Source organism: Humulus lupulus, chromosome 2 (assembly GCF_963169125.1).
Source record: "Humulus lupulus chromosome 2, drHumLupu1.1, whole genome shotgun sequence".
Taxonomy (NCBI): Eukaryota; Viridiplantae; Streptophyta; class Magnoliopsida; order Rosales; family Cannabaceae; genus Humulus; species Humulus lupulus.
In genome coordinates, this window is record NC_084794.1 from 13,220,327 (window position 1) to 13,242,939 (window position 22,613).

The following is a 22,613-nucleotide window of genomic DNA, read 5'->3' on the forward strand; positions in this document are numbered from 1 at the left end:
TGAAAGGTTACTGGAGTATGCTATTATTGTGGTGTATTTGGACATCCGTTTGGGGAAAGTTGTACAAAACTGAAAGGGATCGATAGTAACGCTCCATTGAAATACTGAAATCTGATCAGGGCCCTTTTCTCTTAGAAAAATCTTGGCCACGCTGTGAAGAGGGATCCTGGAAAGGAGGGGTGACTTTGGTATACAGTCCAGTGGTGGCCACATGAAGGGAACATCTGCATCCGAACATCGATCCCCGTCTGTGATGGAGGCTCCCATAACTGTTGTGAATAATAAAGGAACGTTGCCTTTTATGGAAACAAGTGTTGAGTGGCACATCCAGTAATTTTAATGAGAATAATTTGGAAAATCCTAATTTATCATTGCCTTGTAATGGGGTATGGAATGAATTAGTTCCAAATTCCCTAGCATCCTCTTCTAATTTGAGCAAACTCATGAAATCGGAAATATTTTAATATCACATCATAGGAATTTTGGCACATCTTGTGCATCCAATCATGAGGTAATAGGTGAAACTTTGGGCTCCACTTCTGATCACATGGGAAAGAATAAGACAACTATTGGGCCCATCCTAGGTGACTTCGTGGGTTCTCTTACTTCATCTCCTTTACTAGTTATGGTTGCTTATGGAGTTATGGTTTCTAAAGATTTAGTGGTCCCTGAAGAATAAGGTCACTGAGGATTATGAATTGTGTAGCTTGGAACGTTCAAGGAATAGGAAATGACCGGATGTTCCAAATTCTTCATTCTCATGTGCGGGAGTTTGCTCCTGATATAGTTATTTTGTCGGAAACTTTATGTTCTCATTCGGCATTGAAATTAATTTGGTTAGACTTGGTTTTGTGGGGAAATTGGTGATCAACAAAGTTGGTAGAAGTGGTGGATTATGCTTGCTTTAGACAGATAAAATCGTGGTCGACTAACTTGGCTACTCGCGATGTCATATTGACATGATGATAACTTCTCATAATTCTTTGAAATGGAGGTACACGAGTTTGTATGGGCAACCTGACACAGGTTTAAGACACTTCTTCTGGGATCTTCTTTATAGATTAGCAAAGGGTTACAATGGTCTGTGGCTAGGGGCAGTTCACTTGGTGCAATCAGCATGATGTTGGGACGTTCACACAAGAACGGATAGATAGGATGTTATGTATTAAAAACATTGGCATGATATACTTCCTAATTCATATGTGTCTCATCTTAAACTTTGGGGGTCGGATCATAGGCCGCTTCTCACTCTAGTCTGTTTAGGGAATGAAAATAGAATGGGAACTTAAGTCAAAAGAAGATTTCATTTTGAGATGGCCTGGGCGGAGGAGCTAGAGTGTCAATAAATTGTCAAAAAGACGTGGAACCAAGCTTGTAATGGCACCGTGGAAGAATTAAGTGGGATGGTAGATGGGGTCTCTAAAGTATTGAAGGACTAGAACTTAACTTCTTTTAAAATAATAACCGTTGCAATTTAATGGAAAAAATAACAACTAACAACTATTGATCTGATCGTTGATAATGCAACATGGAGAGACTATAGGCCAACTGAAAAAAGAACTTGATGTGCTTTAATACAAAGACGAAAAGTATTGGGGATCTCGGTATAAGGATTCTTGGTTCAAACTTGAGGATAAGAACTCAACACTCTTCCACCATAGTGCATCCCAACTTAAAAGAAAGAATGGGATCAATGGCATTAGTTGTGAGAATAATGTTTGAGTGGAGAATCCAAATAATATTGCTAGCGTGTTCAAACGATATTTTGGGAGATTATTTACTTTGGACTAGCCTACGCAAGCCTCTCTGGATTGAGTCTTTAGTATTGTGAATGGGCGTGTGACTACTGCAATGAATGATAAGTTGATGTGTAACTTCTCTAATGAAGATGTTAAAAAAGTGTTGTTTCAAATGGTCCTAGGAAAAGCCCTGTAAAACGTGTCTTGCTTTCATCCATGGATCTGGTAATGTCACTTGTGTTAATGGGACTATTATTACTCTGATTCCCAAGGTGAAGGAACTAAGGAACACTACAGATCTTCGACCTATTAGTATATGTAACGTCTTGATTTTTTTTTTTTTGCTAAGATGTTGACTAACAGGTTGAGGGAGATTTTAGGCGATGTCATTTCAAAGGAACAAAGATTTTTTCATCCTCAGTCGGTTGATTACAAATAATGCTATGGTTGGTCTTGAATGTCTTAATTCCATTAAACGTCATAAGAAAAGGACGACGGGCTATCTTGCTTTCAAAGCAAACATGGCGAAGGCATATGATAGAGTGGATTGGGTTTTCTTATATGGAATGATGGAGAAAATGGGCTTTGCTCAGAAGTAGATATCTTTGATAAGGAGATGTATTTCATCTCTCAGATACTCGATCAATATCAATGGAGTGATCATAGGTCATATTATCCCGTCTTGGGGATTAGGACAAAGGGACCCTTTATCTCATTTCCTATTCTTGCTTGTGCGGAGGGCATATCTTCTATCATAAAATCTGAACATGATATTGGGAACATAGCAGGAATTTGATGTGGTCATCGATGACCCACTATTTCCTATCTATTCTTCGTTGATGACAGTTTCTTCCCTGAAGCTAATTAGAAGGAGTGTGATCGTTTTAAGGAAATCTTAGCTTGTTATGAGAATGCATCTGGTCAGTTGGTGAACTTGGCTAAGTCCGTAGTGTGCTTCTCACCTTAGTTAACATCCCAATAATCTCGTGCGTTGTCCAACGCCCTTAGGGTCCCATTAGTACCTTGTCACGAAAAGAATATGGGATTGCCATGTTTTGGGGGCAAAGTAAAAGTGGCCTATTCCAATCCATTAGAGATAGAGTTTGGAGCAAACTTTTTGGATGGAAATCTAAGCTCTTCTCGGCGAATGGCTGCTAGGTTCTCTTAAAGTCAACTATACAAGTTATCCCCACATATGCCATGAATTTTTTTAAGTTACCGGCAACTTTAATTCAATGAACTCCCTCGAATGTGTGCTAGATTTTGGTGGGGAAGAGATATAAAAGCAACAAAAAAAATGCATCGGTGCACTATGCCTAGACTTTGTTGGCATAAGACAGATATGGGTCTTGGCTTTAGAAATTTGTTCTCCTTTAATCAAAACTTATTAGCAAAACAAGCTTCTCGCATCTATAATAAGCCTAACTCATTCGTAGGGAAGGTGATGAAGGGATTTTATTTTCCAACATCTCCTTTCCTTCAGGCGAAATGCTCACAGAGGGCGTCCTATCTTTGGGGAAGCATTTTTTGGGGTACAAAGCTTTTTATCACTGGTGCTAGATGATTAGAGAGGAATGGTGACTCAGTGAGCATTACACAGAAATGTCGGATTCCGAAGACTGATGCGGGACAGATGTTACTTTTCTCAAGGCCTCCTTCTTTGAGCAAGGTTAGCTCTTTGAAAACAATGTCTGCCCATTGGAACTCTATGTTAATCAAGGAATTATTCTCTAATGAATAAGCTCGTGTCATTATGTCGATTCATTGCTCGATTAATTTGGATCCTGACCAGCTAGTATGGCACTATAATGAATCTGCTATATACTTAGTCAATAGTGGTTATTGGCGTGGAGTTCGGAAGATGGGTTCGGGTCAAGCTTCATGTCCATCGGGACCGTCGAGGTGGAGGAAGTTTTTTTGGTCTCTGTGTATCTCGCCAAAGGTTAAAAACTTTGTTTGGAAAGCCTCTTCTCATTTCCTTCCCACCAATGTTAACCTTGCAAAACATGGTGTAACAACGAATCATATATGAGATTGAAACTAACCTTCACACCTTATGGGGTTGCTCTAGCATAAATAATATTATAAGATTGTGGTTAGATAAAGATATGGGTAGCCTTGGATTTTTCCAGCACTTTTACGAGTTCATGTTGGCGTGTATGGATACTCTCACAAGGCAGGAGATAGAGAACCTTCTTATGTTATTTTGGAGAATTTGGTTCAAAAGAAAAATAAGTTTCTTCATGGTGGACATTGGATTCCAAATGAGTTTGTTTTTAACTGAGCAATAGACTATTGTTTGATATATCAGGATGCTCATATTGACATTGCACAGGGCTCTCATGGGACACCTGGTGGGATATATCCACATTCGGAAGTCTCTCTTTCTAATGAGAATTGGCCGACTCTGCACGTCGATGCCGGAATTGATACGGAAAGGATGAAAAAATTTCTTAGGGGTGTCCTCTATGATCAACATGGTAACTGCTTGGGTCGACATCCATCCTGTTAAAGTCCACAATGGATGTTCGTGAGCAAGAGGCAACTACTCTTCTTCAAGGGATGTTGCTTTGTCGACGACTGGGTTTCAATGAGATAAGTAAAACAATCATATATAAGTAGAACTACACAAGAGTAGAAGAAAATAATCAAGAGGAAATTAAAAAATGTCACCAAGGACATATCACAATTTTATTATACCTATGTAGTTAAGTTTTTTACACTTAAATGCCTATGTAAAAACTTTGGCGGCAATAATGCCTACCGTTAATGTTTTGATGCAGTCGTTGGTCCCTCGCTGTTAAGTCTAACCAAGGACCTATATGGCTGCCACGTGGCCGAACCTAATTGGCCCAAATAATTTTCAATTTATTAAATATTTTTAAATAATTTAAAATAAAATAAAAAAATCTAAAGGCCAAATTTAAATTAAATCAAAATCTAATCAAACTTAACAAAAAAACAAAAAAAGTAAACTAACTGTGTCTTAAAAAAACATATTTAAAAAGAAATCGTATCATTAAAAAGAGAAAAAAAAAGCATCTTTCTTCTTTGACGATTCTTCTTCTTCGAGTCTTACTTAACTATTCTTCTTTGACATCTTCTTCACTTTGTGACAGATCAGGGTGTGCTTGAAGGATTTTGGCATTTTGGTCTTTGGATCGACAAAAATCTGGACAACGAGAGAAATCAAACATTTGGGTCTATGGGTCGACAGTGATTTGGGCGTGCTTGGAGGTCATCGATGTAATGTGCCAAAATTCCTAATAAGGTTTTGGAACTTGATTAGGAGGCTGGGAGGGTCATAACTGATTTATTATGCCATTAAACGATTATATGCATGTTTATGTGAATTATATTACATTTGTTAAAAAAATCCCAAGTAAAGAATACAAAAGTTTAAATAGTAACCCTACTTTGTCCACCTAACGTTCTGACTATTTATTGCTACTCCCATTACTAGTTCATTTAAAACTGTATGCATATCATCTGTACCCTAGTGTGTAGGGGTCATGAAAATATTAAAGTCGAAATCATGTAGTGTATCTTCTTTGATTGACTGATTTAAGATATGGAAAAGAAGGAAGAGAGTTTTTTAAAGAGTGCATTGTCTTTTATTGCAAGATATCATCATTATTAATTAAAATGAACTTTGAGCCGTAATTATCAACATGTCATATGTACAACTAATATCGCAACATGTGGTCCACATCCTCCACAAGCCAGGACCCACGCGGAGCCACTTATTTGGCTGATCACTCTATTTGAACATTTAACGACCAATTAGAATGCACATAATTGCTTTTTCATTAACAGAGCCAGTTTATATAATGCATATAATATATACTGAAGGTTATACCACCAATTGACATATGAACATGTTACCCTATTATTATACGTAAATGCTGCAGGTTTAATTTTATTATTACATTAACAGGGAGGATTAAAAGCGAATGGCATTTACGTGGTCAAGTGAAGTAAAAACTAGTACGCATGACCGATGAAGCATTAAAGAGGGTTCTTAACTCCATTCTTTCAGTGTTGAAGAGCTGTTATATACGATCATAACAACCAAACCCATATACAACTTCAGTTTAATTAAACAACTCCGGAACCTACTTTACACATCTTGTTTAGTTTTTGGTATTCAGCTGAAGAGTAATGGCGAGTAGTGAGGAGAACAACTCAAATAATGGACAGAAAATGATGCAAGTAGAAGTAGAGATACAATCTGGGACCACCTCATCCCATGATTCGGGCAACAACAAAATGAAAGTCTGCCTTGCGATAGAGGCTCCATACTCTCAACAAGCAGACATGGATGCCTTAGTCGAAAATAGTGAACGGGTTGAAAATCTGGAAGACGATACAAGAAACACTGATGAAGTTTTGGATGAGCTTCGTGAGGCCATCGCCGATCTCACCGTCCGAATGTACAGCATGGATGCAGATGGAGTGAACAGAGCTGACGTAGAACAGATGGCTGAGGTGGCCGAGTTAATAGTGGTTGATCTTGTGGAACTCAATGCGCGTGTATTAGACAACAAACTATGATCTGGTTCAACGTAAGACTAACTTCTGAGTGGTCTATAAGCAGTCAGATGATCGCCACCCCATCCGTGGAATATATATTCGCATCGTCTTTGAATGGAACAAATCTCTTAGTAGTAGATTTAATTTTGGGTAATGTTCATTTGTTTAGTAAATGTCTATTACATTCTCATATTCCATGCATGCTGTGAAAGTTTTAGACTTTATTTGTGTCTGTAATGTGTAATGAAAAATTTATTTGTGTCTCTAATGTGTAATGAAATAATGGTTTCTAATTTGGTCATGTGTACACGAAACCTTGCATTCCAAGAAACTACGCGTAGCACATAATTAATCATGGAACAACCAAGTCAAGTTAGCTTATTTAAAGGGCATATTTAAAGGGCATTATTTATTGTTCTCTCCAAAATATATGTGGCAACATTAATGCTTTAAAAATATGTTGCTTTGATCTATCATATTCAATGGTTTTTTTGGGTTTTAGTTTGTACAACCATGTTTATTCCAAAACAATGCATGTCATACACACACATTTTATAGACTTTTCCTGTTATTTTGTTATTTAATTTTGGATAGGAAAATTAAACTCATTTATGAAATCTAGTGCGAAGGTGAGATCGGTATGGCATTTTGAAGCCGTTAAAGTAATCCTAAATTATTCATGGATTTTGCATTACTTAGTTGAGTTAATGAGTTAAAGGGAACTGGACCTAAAATTTTTGTTTGAAAAAAAAAACCGCAACAAGATGTGAGGGGGAAAGATTTTGTAACAGTGATTGTAGATTATTCAGTTTTACAAATAAAAAACTGTATTTTCATTCATGTAGATGTTGCACCTATGTCAATGCGTCAAACTAGCATTTGAATTGGACGCCTAGTAGGAAGAGGAAGCTTGTCCAATACGTTTGATTGAATCCTACTTAGGCCTATAGCGTACAATTCATCTAAAAAGCCATGATTTAAGCTGGCATGAACACAAAAATACACTATAGGCTCTCAAAAAAATTGTAGAGGTCTCTAGGGTAGGCAAGTACATGTAACAAGGTCCGTTGATTTATTATATTTATTTTATTAGGTTAACACTACATAGAACCAAACACTGAGTTACCCAAACCCCCTGCTCCTGGTCTTCACCGAAGTAAAACATCATACAAAAACGAAAGTAAAAATGTGAACGAGTCTTGCGAATTTGATTCTCACTCAGAACATTCGACATGGCGATGTCATCTGATGAATCCATAGACTCATGCAATAGGGAGTTCCAAAACATTGCCCCAACTTATGTCGCAACAGATAGAGCAGAGGTTGTAGGACTGTGTCGATCCCGGGTTAGAGTACAGCCTAAAGACCCGTTAAAATACATAAACGGGTTGATAGGAGAGCTTGATCAGGGTGACTATGACATATGTCATCTTCAAGTGGAAAACCGGAAAAGGGATGAAGAACTAGCTCTTCTGCACAAGGGTTATGGTGAGATTCAGAATGCGTTAAGAGAAGTTCAAAGAGAAAGAGATGTTTCAGCATCTCAATTGACAAATAAAGAGGAGCAATGGCAAGCCCTGTTTGAACGCTTCCGACAAGGCCTGGGGGAGCTAAAGGTGGATGCTTTAAAGAGCTACAGTGACTTCCTTGACCTCCGTATTGGACAACTTCTTCCCAAATCAATGGAAATGGAGGAAGATGACCAGTGATTCAGTTGTTGTTGACTAGAATTGTATGTCTTGCTTCTTAATGCATGCTTTAATTTTAGTTTTATTGGGTCCATCTATGCAGATTGTCTACTAATTTTCTTTTTAACAAAACTTTGGATGTTTATTATCAACTTATGAAGTTATCAATTTAGGATTATATGTGTTTTACTTGTAGGAAGTTAAGTGTCTACTATTTTGGAATGCTTGTTTTGGATTTTACTGTTGTTGTTCATTTTGGAAGAAAGTAATTATTGTAAGTTAGGATTTTTATCCTTCATCTGGAATGGTGGCTGGCGTTGACCGAAATCAAAATATTATATAAATTGGTCATGTACAAATTACTCTGATTGAAGTGGATTCTAAGAAAGTATAGACTATTCTACTTAAAAAAATTAAACAAAAAACCATATAATACACCATTTAGTACGTCAGTTATAATGTGTATAAGTAACGGATGTAACCTACACATAAAATTGAATGTGGCTGTTTATTGTATGTTTTTGTAACATCTTAAAAATCGTAAGCTTCCTTTACTTGAATCCCATTTGAATATAGAAGTTTCAGGTGGGAAGGATAAGAATTTTTTTTAATCCAATATTAAACACGTTTTTGGTATTTGACCCGGGACCACGATTCTGTCCCGCCTTGTACGACAACGAAACATGTTCCGTTTTTACAATCTCAGCCGTCCAATACAAATTTAATTGATCCAATGGTTTTGGTGCTTTTATATACTTTTCATCGTGACCATTTATGTAATCTATGGCTGGGGAGTGGCCAGCGCAAAAGACTGCAACTCCCACTAATTTGACAGTTATAGACTAGGGAGTAGGGGTATGACTTCAATTCAACATTGGTATTGCTGGAGAGAGAGAGCCGGTTACCATTTCCATTATTCCTCAAGCCAAGCTCTGCGCCCACCTTCTCCTGGGTACAACCTAAGTTAAAAATTTGGTTCAATTACTTTTGATCAAGGCTTTAGGAACCTTTGGGGTTCTATTCTAAGCATCAAAGTCTTAACCAAGACTCATTGACCATCTGGCTTGATAGTAACTGAGGTCTCGCTTCATTACTTCTTCTCTCATTCTGTAACACCCTAACTCCAGGGATCACTACAGTGCATATTGCAAACAGTGCTAAACTCGCTAATCGAGTCATTTGGCCATAACCGTGTAACTAAGTGTGATTAGCGGTTTAGGGGTTAAAAACTTTGGTTAAGATGTAACGTTTCACTAGAACGTTTAATGTATACATTGGGATCCCAAAAATATAATTTCAGAGTTTATTACAAAAGATTATTTACAACAAGCCGTACTAAGCGGCAAAACAGGGTTCAGCCCTAGTTCCACTTTCAAACCTCGCCCAAGTATTGGTCGAGCAGCTGCATATGTACACATCATCACCTAAGCTCTCCAACTCAAGGATGGTCCAGCTTCCTTTTGCCTTTACCTGCACCACAGAGCACCCGTGAGCCGAAGCCCAGCAAGAAAACTCATATGCTCATAAACAGTCATATCATGATATCAAATCATATCTGGCATGCCTAGCATTCATAGCTCTACTCAGCATGCAAATGAATTCAAACAGATGCTGGGGTATCCAGGATAAGAAATCCTGGCCTTCTGATTGGAGGACTATCAAGTCAATCCTAATCAGATGAGTGTCGTAACACTAAAGGTTCCGATAAACCATGCTGAGTGACAAACAAGCAAGCCACTAGGGGCCTCAGTGCCCAAGCCATGCATATGATGATCGAAATGATCATGCAGAGCCCATAGCTCTGATCGGATGAGTGAATATCACTTGAGGTTCTGGTAAACCATACTGAGTGACTAACAACCAGGTCACTAGGGGCCCAGTGCCCATTTCCCGCAATGGCTCTACATGGCTAGCCCTTGGCTAGATAAATGCTTGTTTATATTCATCGAACTTGAGTTCAGTCCTGCATTAATGCTCTTTGAGTCATTCAATGCAGAGGGTCGATTAGATCCAATCGACAAAGCTTGCACTACACACTAGGGTTGTCATGACTAGTGAGTTAGCGCAATGTGACCAGTGCCCAGTACCACTGCCGAACCTGACTAATGAGTCACAGCTTCACAGTTGATACTAACACCTTTGCCAATTCTGACTAATGAGTCAGCCCTGTGTGACCAGTGCCCAGTACCACTGCCGAACCTGACTAATGAGTCACAGCTTCACAGCTGATACCAGCACCTTTGCCAAATCTGACTAATTAGTCAGTACCATGCACAAGTAAGCAATGCTATCAATGTGTATCATATGCCAATTATCCAAAGATGAGGCATTCAACATGCTTACTTAACAGTTGCGAGCATAATAATGATCATGCACAAACACAGAGACTCAAGCTCTGACCAATCTCATATTCATCATTCATGGCATGCCCTAATCACATGTTTCTCGTGCATCACATGCATCACACTTAACCATCCAGCATGCCTCAACAATAATCATATGCAAATGGGCAAGATTGCCAAGCATTCATTATGCTATCAATGTTTACATTTAAACATTCAACATGCATCAATCATAACCATGCATGTCACGTATGGGGTGCAGTTTTCTTACCTTTGGTCCAAGCACAGGTTACCAACAAATGAGCTACAAGCACGATCCTGATCCAAGCCTCTAGTGTTAACCTAGTCACAACCACAAATGATGATCCAATGAGTTCAAGTTCTAAAACCAACCCTTGAACTAAAACTTAGCCTCCAAGACATCAATCCTCACTAATCCGGGTAGTAGGAATGATCCCGAGGCCCAAAACCATGTTTCCGGGGTCAAAACGAGCAAACGGGGTCAAAACAGGGCAAGGGCTGCGGCCCTAGCACCTTGGGCCGCGGCCCCCAGGGTTCTCTGAGGCAAGGGCCGCGGCGCCCACCATCAAGGGCCGCGGCGCCCAGCAAGGCCAAATTCTGACACCTGCTTCTTCGAGCAAGGGCCGCGGCCCAACTTCGGGGCAGCCATTTTTCCTTCGTTTTAACCTTTTAAAACCTCCCAAAAACATGTCTAAACATTCCCAAATCATCAAATCAAAGTTCCCAAACTCCCCAATGGTCCAAAACCCGAGGTTCAAACAACCTAAAAGCTCAACGATTCACAAAGCTCAATTCAAGCTTAAAAACTTAAAACTTAAACTTGAATTACCTCCGATTGAGTTGTTTCCAACTAAATCCTCCGGCTAATAAGCTTCTAATTCTCCTTAGGATTGCTATGCCTCGATCCTCGCTTGATTCCGAGTCCTAGAACTCAAGATACCTTCGAAAATGCGATCGGGAACGAAAAGGGAACTTTAGGGAGAGAGAACGTACAGATCGTTCTTTTTATTTCCTTAAAAGGTTACTTCAAGCTTAAGTAGCTTCCAATAAAACCTAATGCTCGGGGTCCCGAAAACACCCCCAGGGGCATTATAGTCAAAACTTCCAGAATTTCCCCCTGGTCTTACTAACTCCCAATTTATCACCAAATGTTAATTCCCATTACCCATTAACCCGGTAATGCTATAAATACCCCTTGACTTACTCCAAGTCAAGCTTAAATCCTGTTGTGACTTTCCCACTAGCTTACCTCCTAGGATCGTCTTGTGCTGGGTAACCCTGGCATAACCAGATAATAACAAAGCACCACGCCCATTTCACATATATGCCAAAAATGCCCGAAATGGCCAAAATATGAAAATCACCCAATCAATCACAAATGGGTTCACATGCATATTATCATTAAATAGCATAATAAAGCAATTATGGCCCTCCCGGCCTCCTAATCAAGGTCCTAAACCTTATTAGGAAATTTGGGGCATTACAACTATCCCCTCCTTACAGAAATTTCGTCCTCGAAATTTATCTGAATAGCCCGGACTATGAATTCCACATAACTAATTCCAGTTTCCCAGGTCATTCTCTTGACCTCACTGTTTCTGCAACGTACCTTAAATCAAGGTACACTTTGTTCCCCAGAACCTCATAACTCAACTTATGAGTTCTTTCAACCCATGTCCACTGCATGGAAATGCATAACACAATGTACAACCATCAGAACCAAAACTATGGTCCAACAAAAGGTAATTTGACCAGTCCTGTCCAGGACTCAAACTGTCATACTAATCTAGGCTCAACTTGCCTTTACTCATCTCCCCTTGCCATGGTGATTCTTTAGGAAAACACAACTCCCTACTTGAAATTCCATGTTCCTGCTTTACAATTCAATAACACTTTTCCATTCAGTCTGAGAAGTGAGCATCCACGCTCCAACCTCTAATAACCTCAATGGTCCCCTGAACCATCACATGATCCAGATATAATATCTCACCCATCTCACTCCAAAGAAAGGGTGACGAACATGTCCCACCATACCTTATCTCATAAGGTACCTTTTCAACTCTGGACAATTCTCCCTCTGATTATCATCAGCCTGAGAACAATTAACTGTACTGAGTTCTATCTATATATTCACTGCCTTCCCTTCACTCTTCCATAACCTGGAAGTGACAATTCAGTTTTCATCTAATAAGATAGACCTTAAATTTCATGAAGGCACGCTATCTCTCTCACAAAGAGATCTGGACACTGATCCGCTGTGTTACTTATTCTTATAACCTAAAAGAATCTTACTCACAACACTGGTCCAAAATGACCCAAGTCAAACATGCTGACCCACCTTCCTGGGTAGCCCCATCGCGATGCTTTCTTATTTCTATTATACGATACTCAAAGGCCACAATAACCTTACTAATCCCTGATTCCCTGTCTGAACCTGTTAACAGGTTATGAACTTAACCACACATTCCATTATGCCCCTCTTCATCTCAGGCCATCATCATAAAACTTTCATACTCTGGTACACTGACATGATGCATGAACGAAGAGAATCAAAAAGTGACATGAGATTCATCCAGAATCTCCCATTTAATCCCAGTGTCCATCAGACCCCAAGTCTGATCCTCATGACCCTTGTATCCCAATAGATTCATATCTGATACTATATCACCCCTTGCTAGTCCAGCTAGGACTTCCATTCAATCTTTCCTATCTGAGAGTCACTTAGTCATCTTTCCTTTTAGTTCCTCTGAGATAATAATCTCAAGCACAGAACTGGCCACTGTTCCACCAGAAACATTACTCTAGTTCTGGTCAAATTCTGTCATCAACATGTTACATAAGCAATCTTTTCTCTGTATCACTGAGGTGTCATAACAACCTTCCAATTGTTTCTGATCTGTAACCCGAAAGCCAGAATTCTTTCCACAAATCATATATCATACCATGCCCATCCAAGGACACTCCCGCCTTCTAAGGCGTCCCTGACCTTAGCAAATCTCCACAGTGAACACACCACAAAATCATCGTCCCAGACGATCACAAATTCCCATTCAAATAATCCCTCGAACGCTCTGTTCATCTGATCCATAAACACTTAGCGTAAAACAAATTCTCAAAATACAATCCACCACCTCCTAGTGCTCTTTATCTATTAAAAACACAACCTTTTTCATATTCTTTTCCCTTTGATCCCTAACTGGTACTAACCAGATCAAAGATCAACTCTTGAGAATTCCTTCTCACTCAGTATCTAAGCCTCGAGTTCTTACAACTCTACTAAGCCATTCAATACAGTGCTTGCAATTCAATCCTATCCCTGGTACTAATCAAACCACCATCTTATCTCTTCATATAACAGAAACCCTGACAAATCCCCTGAAAACACATTCAGGAACTCACAGACTAGTCCAGCCTGTCCTGATTCCACTGACACAGTCTAAGTGGTATCCACCACACTAGCTAAGAGTTCTATGCATCCCTCTGCCATAAAACTCTAGCTCTCAATACAGACGTCATCAACATACCAAATCTGTGCACAGTGCCAACTACCACAAGGCTTTCCACTCTCAAGCCCAAGAAGTACTATTCTTAAGCCACCAATACATTACCACCTTTCCATCACATCATGACAATGGAATCAGCATGTCAAATCTATGTCTCTTTATATGCAACAAACAAAGGAACAGCATGGCACCAAAGCCAATCAACACAACTCAAAAATCAAAACAAGAAAACTGACTTGTCACTCCTGAGGAGCTAGTCTCAGTCCCAGACTCTGTCTGCTCTGGAATAAACACTCGAGCTGGAGTCGAGCTGTCTATCCCCTTTTGCTCAAACTCTCTTAGTCTTGGGCAATTCTTCTTAAAATGTCCAACCATGTCACATAAGAAACATGCTTTTGCTCGGCATTCTCCCAGATGATGCCTCTTGCACCGAGCGCACTCTGGGTAAGGCCTCCAGCTTTCATTCTTACTTGCTCCAATAGATTGAGAAACCACCATCTGAGCTCCATGCCTCGTGGCACCCTTTTCCTCATCTCTGATGCTCTCAACAGCAAGAGCCCTCTCTACCACCTGAGCATAGGTAGAGACTTCATGCACTGGGGCAACTGTGATGCCCTGAGCTATTCCAGGATTCAATCCTTGAACAAACCTTTCCTTCCGAGCCACATCTGTGGGTACCATGTCTAAAGTAAACTTGGTCAACCCATTAAATTTATCAACATACTCGGATACTGTGCCTTTCCCTGAACGGGATTCAGAAACTCATTCATCTTGGCAGTCTTAGCCACATCACAGTAATACTTTTCATTGAACAGCTGCCTAAATTCTTTCCAATCCATCACAGCTGTGTCTCGTGTCTGGGATATCACTTTCCACCATGTCTGAGCATCGTCCCGCAATACATATGTCGCACAGATCACCCTATCGTGACCTACCAGCCCCATACTATCAAGAATGGAACTGGCCATGCCCATCCATTGCTCAGCTCTGAATGGATCTAGGCCTCCCTCAAAGACTGGAGGGTAATGTTCCTGAAATCTTCCACAAAGAAATTCCCATCTGCTCTCAACCCTAGGCTGAGCCAAACCTGGTGCCATTCCTGACACAACATAGGAAGAGGTGCTTCCCAACAGATTCTGCTGTTGCCTCAGACACCTAATCTCTTCCTCATGCCTCTGCAATCTTGATTGTAAATCTGTGACTATCTGTTGAAAACTCTGAGGGGTAGATGAAGAACTCAACCCCTGATTGAAACTCCCAGCCTCCGAATAACCACCACCAGGCCTCATATCCGCCTTGGCTATATACTTGCTCTGCAGTCAATAACTTGACCCATTAGTCACAATGAGCATATCATGAGTTTTCTCCCACGGGATCAATCTTTCCACACCACATTCACAAATAGCTTGCAGTGCTATAAACATTCCCATGGCATTCTTACAACAATCAAATCCCTGCTCTTCCAACATCCACACCATGCCTCAACTCAAGCATGCAAATATCACAATTATGTAATCATGGAGCAGGTAATCAAATGATCATATTCATAAATATATCCACGGAGCATATAATCAAATAGTCAAGAGCCAAGCTCTATCAGAATCTCATGCTCCCTAATGCAATGTGCAAGTAAAGCATTCACAATCTATTTAAGCAGCTAAGCGCATAACTACAAAAATAGTTACCATTCCTTGAGTGAAGCTATCTTCAGTGATGAGTGTACATGCCCAGCTTGTCTTCAGGAACACATAAACCATGGCATTGCTCTGATACCAAAATTGTAACACCCCAACTCCAGGGATCGCTACAGTGCATATTGCAAACAGTGCTAAACTCGCTAATCGAGTCATTTGGCCATAACCGTGTAACTAAGTGTGATTAGCGGTTTAGGGGTTAAAAACTTTGGTTAAGATGTAACGTTTCACTAGAACGTTTAATGTATACATTGGGATCCCAAAAATATAATTTCAGAGTTTATTACAAAAGATTATTTACAACAAGCCGTACTAAGCGGCAAAACAGGGTTCAGCCCTAGTTCCACTTTCAAACCTCGCCCAAGTATTGGTCGAGTAGCTGCATATGTACACATCATCACCTAAGCTCTCCAACTCAAGGATGGTCCAGCTTCCTTTTGCCTTTACCTGCACCACAGAGCACCCGTGAGCCGAAGCCCAGCAAGAAAACTCATATGCTCATAAACAGTCATATCATGATATCAAATCATATCTGGCATGCCTAGCATTCATAGCTCTACTCAGCATGCAAATGAATTCAAACAGATGCTGGGGTATCCAGGATAAGAAATCCTGGCCTTCTGATTGGAGGACTATCAAGTCAATCCTAATCAGATGAGTGTCGTAACACTAAAGGTTCCAATAAACCATGCTGAGTGACCAACAAGCAAGCCACTAGGGGCCTCAGTGCCCAAGCCATGCATATGATGATCGAAATGATCATGCAGAGCCCATAGCTCTGATCGGATGAGTGAATATCACTTGAAGTTCTGGTAAACCATACTGAGTGACTGACAACCAGGTCACTAGGGGCCCAGTGCCCATTTCCCGCAATGGCTCTACATGGCTAGCCCTTGGCTAGATAAATGCTTGTTTATATTCATCGAACTTGAGTTCGGTCCTGCATTAATGCTCTTTGAGTCATTCAATGCAGAGGGTCGATTAGATCCAATCGACAAAGCTTGCACTACACACTAGGGTTGTCATGACTAGTGAGTTAGCGCAATGTGACCAGTGCCCAGTACCACTGCCGAACCTGACTAATGAGTCACAGCTTCACAGTTGATACTAACACCTTTGCCAATTCTGACTAATGAGTCAGCCCTGTGTGACCAGTGCCCAGTACCACTGCCGAACCTGACTAATGAGTCACAGCTTCACAGCTGATACCAGCACCTTTGCCAAATCTGACTAATTAGTCAGTACCATGCACAAGTAAGCAATGCTATCAATGTGTATCATATGCCAATTATCCAAAGATGAGGCATTCAACATGCTTACTTAACAGTTGCGAGCATAATAATGATCATGCACAAACACAGAGACTCAAGCTCTGACCAATCTCATATTCATCATTCATGGCATGCCCTAATCACATGTTTCTCGTGCATCACATGCATCACACTTAACCATCCAGCATGCCTCAACAATAATCATATGCAAATGGGCAAGATTGCCAAGCATTCATTATGCTATCAATGTTTACATTTAAACATTCAACATGCATCAATCATAACCATGCATGTCACGTATGGGGTGCAGTTTTCTTACCTTTGGTCCAAGCACAGGTTACCAACAAATGAGCCACAAGCACGATCTTGATCCAAGCCTCTAGTGTTAACCTAGTCACAACCACAAATGATGATCCAATGAGTTCAAGTTCTAAAACCAACCCTTGAACTAAAACTTAGCCTCCAATACATCAATCCTCACTAATCCGGGTAGTAGGAATGATCCCGAGGCCCAAAACCATGTTTCCGGGGTCAAAACGAGCAAACGGGGTCAAAACAGGGCAAGGGCTGCGGCCCTAGCACCTTGGGCCGCGGCGCCCACCATCAAGGGCCGCGGCGCCCAGCAAGGCCAAATTCTGACACCTGCTTCTTCGAGCAAGGGCCGCGGCCCAACTTTGGGGCAGCCATTTTTCCTTCGTTTTAACCTTTTAAAACCTCCCAAAAACATGTCTAAACATTCCCAAATCATCAAATCAAAGTTCCCAAACTCCCCAATGGTCCAAAACCCGAGGTTCAAACAACCTAAAAGCTCAACGATTCACAAAGCTCAATTCAAGCTTAAAAACTTAAAACTTAAACTTGAATTACCTCCGATTGAGTTTTTTCCAACTAAATCCTCCGGCTAATAAGCTTCTAATTCTCCTTAGGATTGCTATGCCTCGATCCTTGCTTGATTTCGAGTCCTAGAACTCAAGATACCTTCGAAAATGCGATCGGGAACGAAAAGGGCACTTTAGGGAGAGAGAACGTACAGATCGTTCTTTTTATTTCCTTAAAAGGTTACTTCAAGCTTAAGTAGCTTCCAATAAAACCTAATGCTCGGGGTCCCGAAAACACCCCCGGGGGCATTATAGTCAAAACTTCCAGAATTTCCCCCTGGTCTTACTAACTCCCAATTTATCACCAAATGTTAATTCCCATTACCCATTAACCCGGTAATGCTATAAATACCCCTTGACTTACTCCAAGTCAAGCTTAAATCCCGTTGTGACTTTCCCACTAGCTTACCTCCTAGGATCGTCTTGTGCTGGGTAACCCTGGCATAACCAGATAATAACAAAGCACCACGCCCATTTCACATATATGCCAAAAATGCCCGAAATGGCCAAAATATGAAAGTCACCCAATCAATCACAAATGGGTTCACATGCATATTTAATACACCTAAACATGCATATTATCATTAAATAGCATAATAAAGCAATTATGGCCCTCCCGGCCTCCTAATCAAGGTCCTAAACCTTATTAGGAAATTTGGGGCATTACACATTCTGTTCATCTTAATCTATAATTATGTGGAACAACAAAAATATGAATCGAATTGGGCTTGCTCGTGACAAGCTTGCAAAATGTTATAAAAAACAATTTTTAAAATATAACCCACATACTCACAATGTAGTTTGCAAAAATTAAGGCATAAAAAGGACTTAAATGTATGGATAACACAGTCCATACTAATGCGTGACAAGCTTGTGTTTTAAACATTGTATTTTAAATAACTAGAATTTTAAATTTTAAATAACAAGCTTACAATCAAAATCTCATTATTAAGAAAATAATTTAACCATGTATTTCAAAAATTATAAAAAGCTAAATAAATAGTTGTTAGTCATCTTTCAAGTCAAAAGAATAAATATATAAGTTGAAGGCCATGAGTTGTAGCAAAAAAAAATTAAAGTATAAATGTGAATCCTAGAGCAACAACTGTGTAACTTTTATTACATCTTTGTGCTAAATTTTGTAAATAATGTGCAGTTGGCTATTGCATTGTATGTATACTAACAATTTCAACATACTACTTTTATATGGAAAGACATTTATACTACTCCTGAACCCCTGTCTCGATGAATCGAAACGAGTCCAGATCTTGGGTAATCACCCCAACGAGTCCCTCGGTCACCCGTAATGAGCTGCATTCCAGCCGGTGCATCCGAAAGAGCACCGAGACGATGTTAGTCACACTAATGTGTGAGACAATCCTAGCTAGTCCAGCTCGGCACTCCTAACCGAACCCCTGACTCGGTGAATCGAAACGAGTCCAGATGTTGGGTAATCACCCCAACGAGTCCCTCGGTCACCCGTAATGAGTTGCGTGGATGTCGATTATTTAAGTACAAACAAAATAAGGTAATTCAATGTAATAACATTTTATATTGAAATGCAATAAATATAACTAAGAAAAACTATATTCACTAACATGTTGAATGTTGTGTTACTTACTCAATTATTTAATATGATACATCGTCAAATTTAATATAAATATATTGCATACAATATAAACTAAATTTTATTTTTTTTAAAAATAACCCCAATTCCTATATGATTTGGAACATTGAATTTTAAAACTTAAAATAACAAGTTTACAATCAAAATCTCATTATTAAGAAAATAATTTAACCATGTATTTCCAAAAATTAAAAAAGATAAATAAATAGTAGATAATCATCTTTCAAGCCAATAAAATTAATATAAATGTTGAAGGCCATGAGTTCTAGCAACAAAAAAATATTAAAATATAAATGTGCATCCTACAGTAAAAGCTGTGTACATTTTCTTTAATCCATGTGCTAACATTTGTAAATAATGTGCAGATAGTTATTTTTATATGGAAAAATTATATTCACTAACATGTTGAATGTTGTGTTGCTTACTCAATTATCAGGGCCGGCCTTGGGCATAGGCGGGCTAGGCCCGTGCCTAGGGCCCACCCCTACCCAGGGCCCAAAAATATCATGTAAACTCTTAAGTGTGTTAAAAGAAAAAAAAATTTAATAAGGCCCGCCCAGCAGCCCATGCAGAAAGGAGTTTTTCCAAATTGACCTTGATCAAATCTTATCTCCGTTCAACCATGTCTCAAGAAAGATTAAGTGGTTTAGCTATGTTATCCATTGAAAAGGATATAGTTGCAAAACTTGATTATGCAAATTTAATTAATACTTTTGCATCTAAAAATGCAAGACGTATAATATTTAAGTAATATATTGAAATTTATAAGTTTATGTAATGAATTATTGGTTGGGAATTTATTTATATTACTAAAAATTAGTTTAATTTTATTTAAAATTACATAAAAACATTACATAAAAAAAAGGGCCCATTTTTTTCAAATTTATTAAAATCGTCTTAGGCCCACTTTTTTTCAGGGCCGACCCTGTCAATTATTTAATATGATACATCTTCAAATTTAATATAAATATATTGCATACAATATAAACTAAATTTTATTTTTAAAAAAAATAACCCCAATACCTATATGAGTTGGAACATTGAATTTTAAATATCTAGAATTTTAAAACTTAAAATAACAAGTTTACAATCAAAATCTCATTATTAAGAAAATAATTTAACCATGTATTTCCAAAAATTAAAAAAGATAAATAAATAGTAGATAATCATCTTTCAACCCAAAAAAATTATTATAAATGTTGAAAGCCATGAGTTCTAACAACAAAAAAATATAAAAATATAAATGTGCATCCTATAGTAAAAGCTGTGTACATTTTATTTAATCAATGTGCTAACATTTGTAAATAATGTGCAGATAGCTATTTTTATATGGAAAGATATACATGGTATAGAAAGACATTTATATCCCTATTTAACTAACTTTTTTTATTATAAAAAAATCCAACCGGTAACCAAAACCGGTTGTCATGCATAAAAATTGTATATTAAAAAAAAAAGTAGGTATTCACCTTATTAAGCTGTTGTCAGAATAGTACACATAAGTGTACTTCACCTAACACTTTTTCAATAAAACAATTAGGATATAATAGATTGAAGGAGCGGAAGTCATTCCGCTAACAATATGTGCGGTTTGGAATCGGAATCGGGGGCCTTTTACCCGTACCTAATACAAATATGATAGTACTTGATCTTAATGGTAGTAACCTTATATTTGGTATTGTTACAAATGAGGGATTACATAATTGGCCAAGCAAAAAAAGGACATGTCATTTCAGCAGTAATTGTAATTGAAATACAACCGCTTCAGCGGTCCTATGAGAGGACTTTTTACGGTTTCCAAATCCTCTGAATCCACACACTCCATCATTTCAATTTTGTCCTATGGCTTTAGTTGATGTAGACAAGCCTTTTCACCTACAGAGACACTATCCTCTAATTTTTCTATTACTTGTACCTCCCTCCACAGTTGCTCTCTCTCACCCTAGTTTTGAAACCTCTACTTTCCATTTCTCATAACAAATGGCTGAAAAAAAAAAAAAAAAAAAAACACAGAGTATAAGGTTCCAGCAAGCCGGTCTGCGGGACCGAGTAACTGTTGGGATTCTGTAGACAATTCTTCCTCATACTCTAGGGAATATGAACGACCTCCAAAAGAGGAAACTGGTTCCGGGATGCTTGTGTCGAAGCGACGTGGTCGAGGGAACAAGTCCACCTCTATGAAGATGGTTGCCAATCCTAGTAAGAAGGTTATGGTTGAAGTTTCAACTGAATCCGACGATGCCAAAGTTAAAGATCAATATTTGGAGAATAAAAAGCGCAAGAGGAATGAAACCCATGAGCATCGAAAGCGAAAGGGAGGTATGTTTAGTATGTATAAACTCAGATCAATGATATATAATAAATTATTTTACATATATAAATTCATTATAAATTTAGTAATTTTAAATAAATGATTAAGAAATGTGTTTGATAAATATTGTGTTTGTCGAGAGCATCCCGTCGACATTGACATATCTTATAAATTGATATCTTCATAAATTCTGTAAAAAAAAAAAGTTTAAATTTATCTGCCATAGAGATTTTAGGAAGACAAAATGTCCATGATAAAAATTTACGAATACATTTTATACCCTGATAACATGATCTAATTGGTTCTTTCGACAGTCAAACCCTCGGAAAACAGTGGGTCTTACTGTCCGTATGGTTGTAACACTTTAAGTGATGCATCATATTCCTATGAATCTGTACAACATTCCTCGCCAACGCTAATTATTGGGAAGCAACTATTTCAACAATATACCATGTCCAGACTAGATGATATTTCAGAAAAGCAAATGCAATTTAACGACAAACTTGGGGCCCTATGTGATCAGATGGCCACCTTCTTTGGCACTGATACTCCAATTCACGGTGCTCATCCACAACGTCGTTCTACAAGAATCAACAAGGGTAATCCAAATTAATTCGATGTAATTAGGACTAGTACTTTAAACACCATTGCTTAATGTTTTGTGAATCATGGTTTTTAAGGGTGATGGTGGTTGATTACTTTTCATGGTATGTGTCAGTGGAGAATGCACTCAACGTTGACATCTTTATTAGGTTATTTTGGCACGGAGGTGATGCCTTTTGCTAATTTTTTGTAAGGAGGAACCTTCATTAATCTTCATCTTATCACTACCGAATGGTCCTTTTGTATTGCAATGGAAATAACCTATATGTTACTCCTCTGTGAACTTGCGGGAGCCCATAGTCTGAAGAACTAATATTTTGCCGTGATTGTTATATTTTGTCTACATTATTTCAGTACTATCTTTGTTGACAAACTCCATAAATTCTAATCAGATAATTAAGAG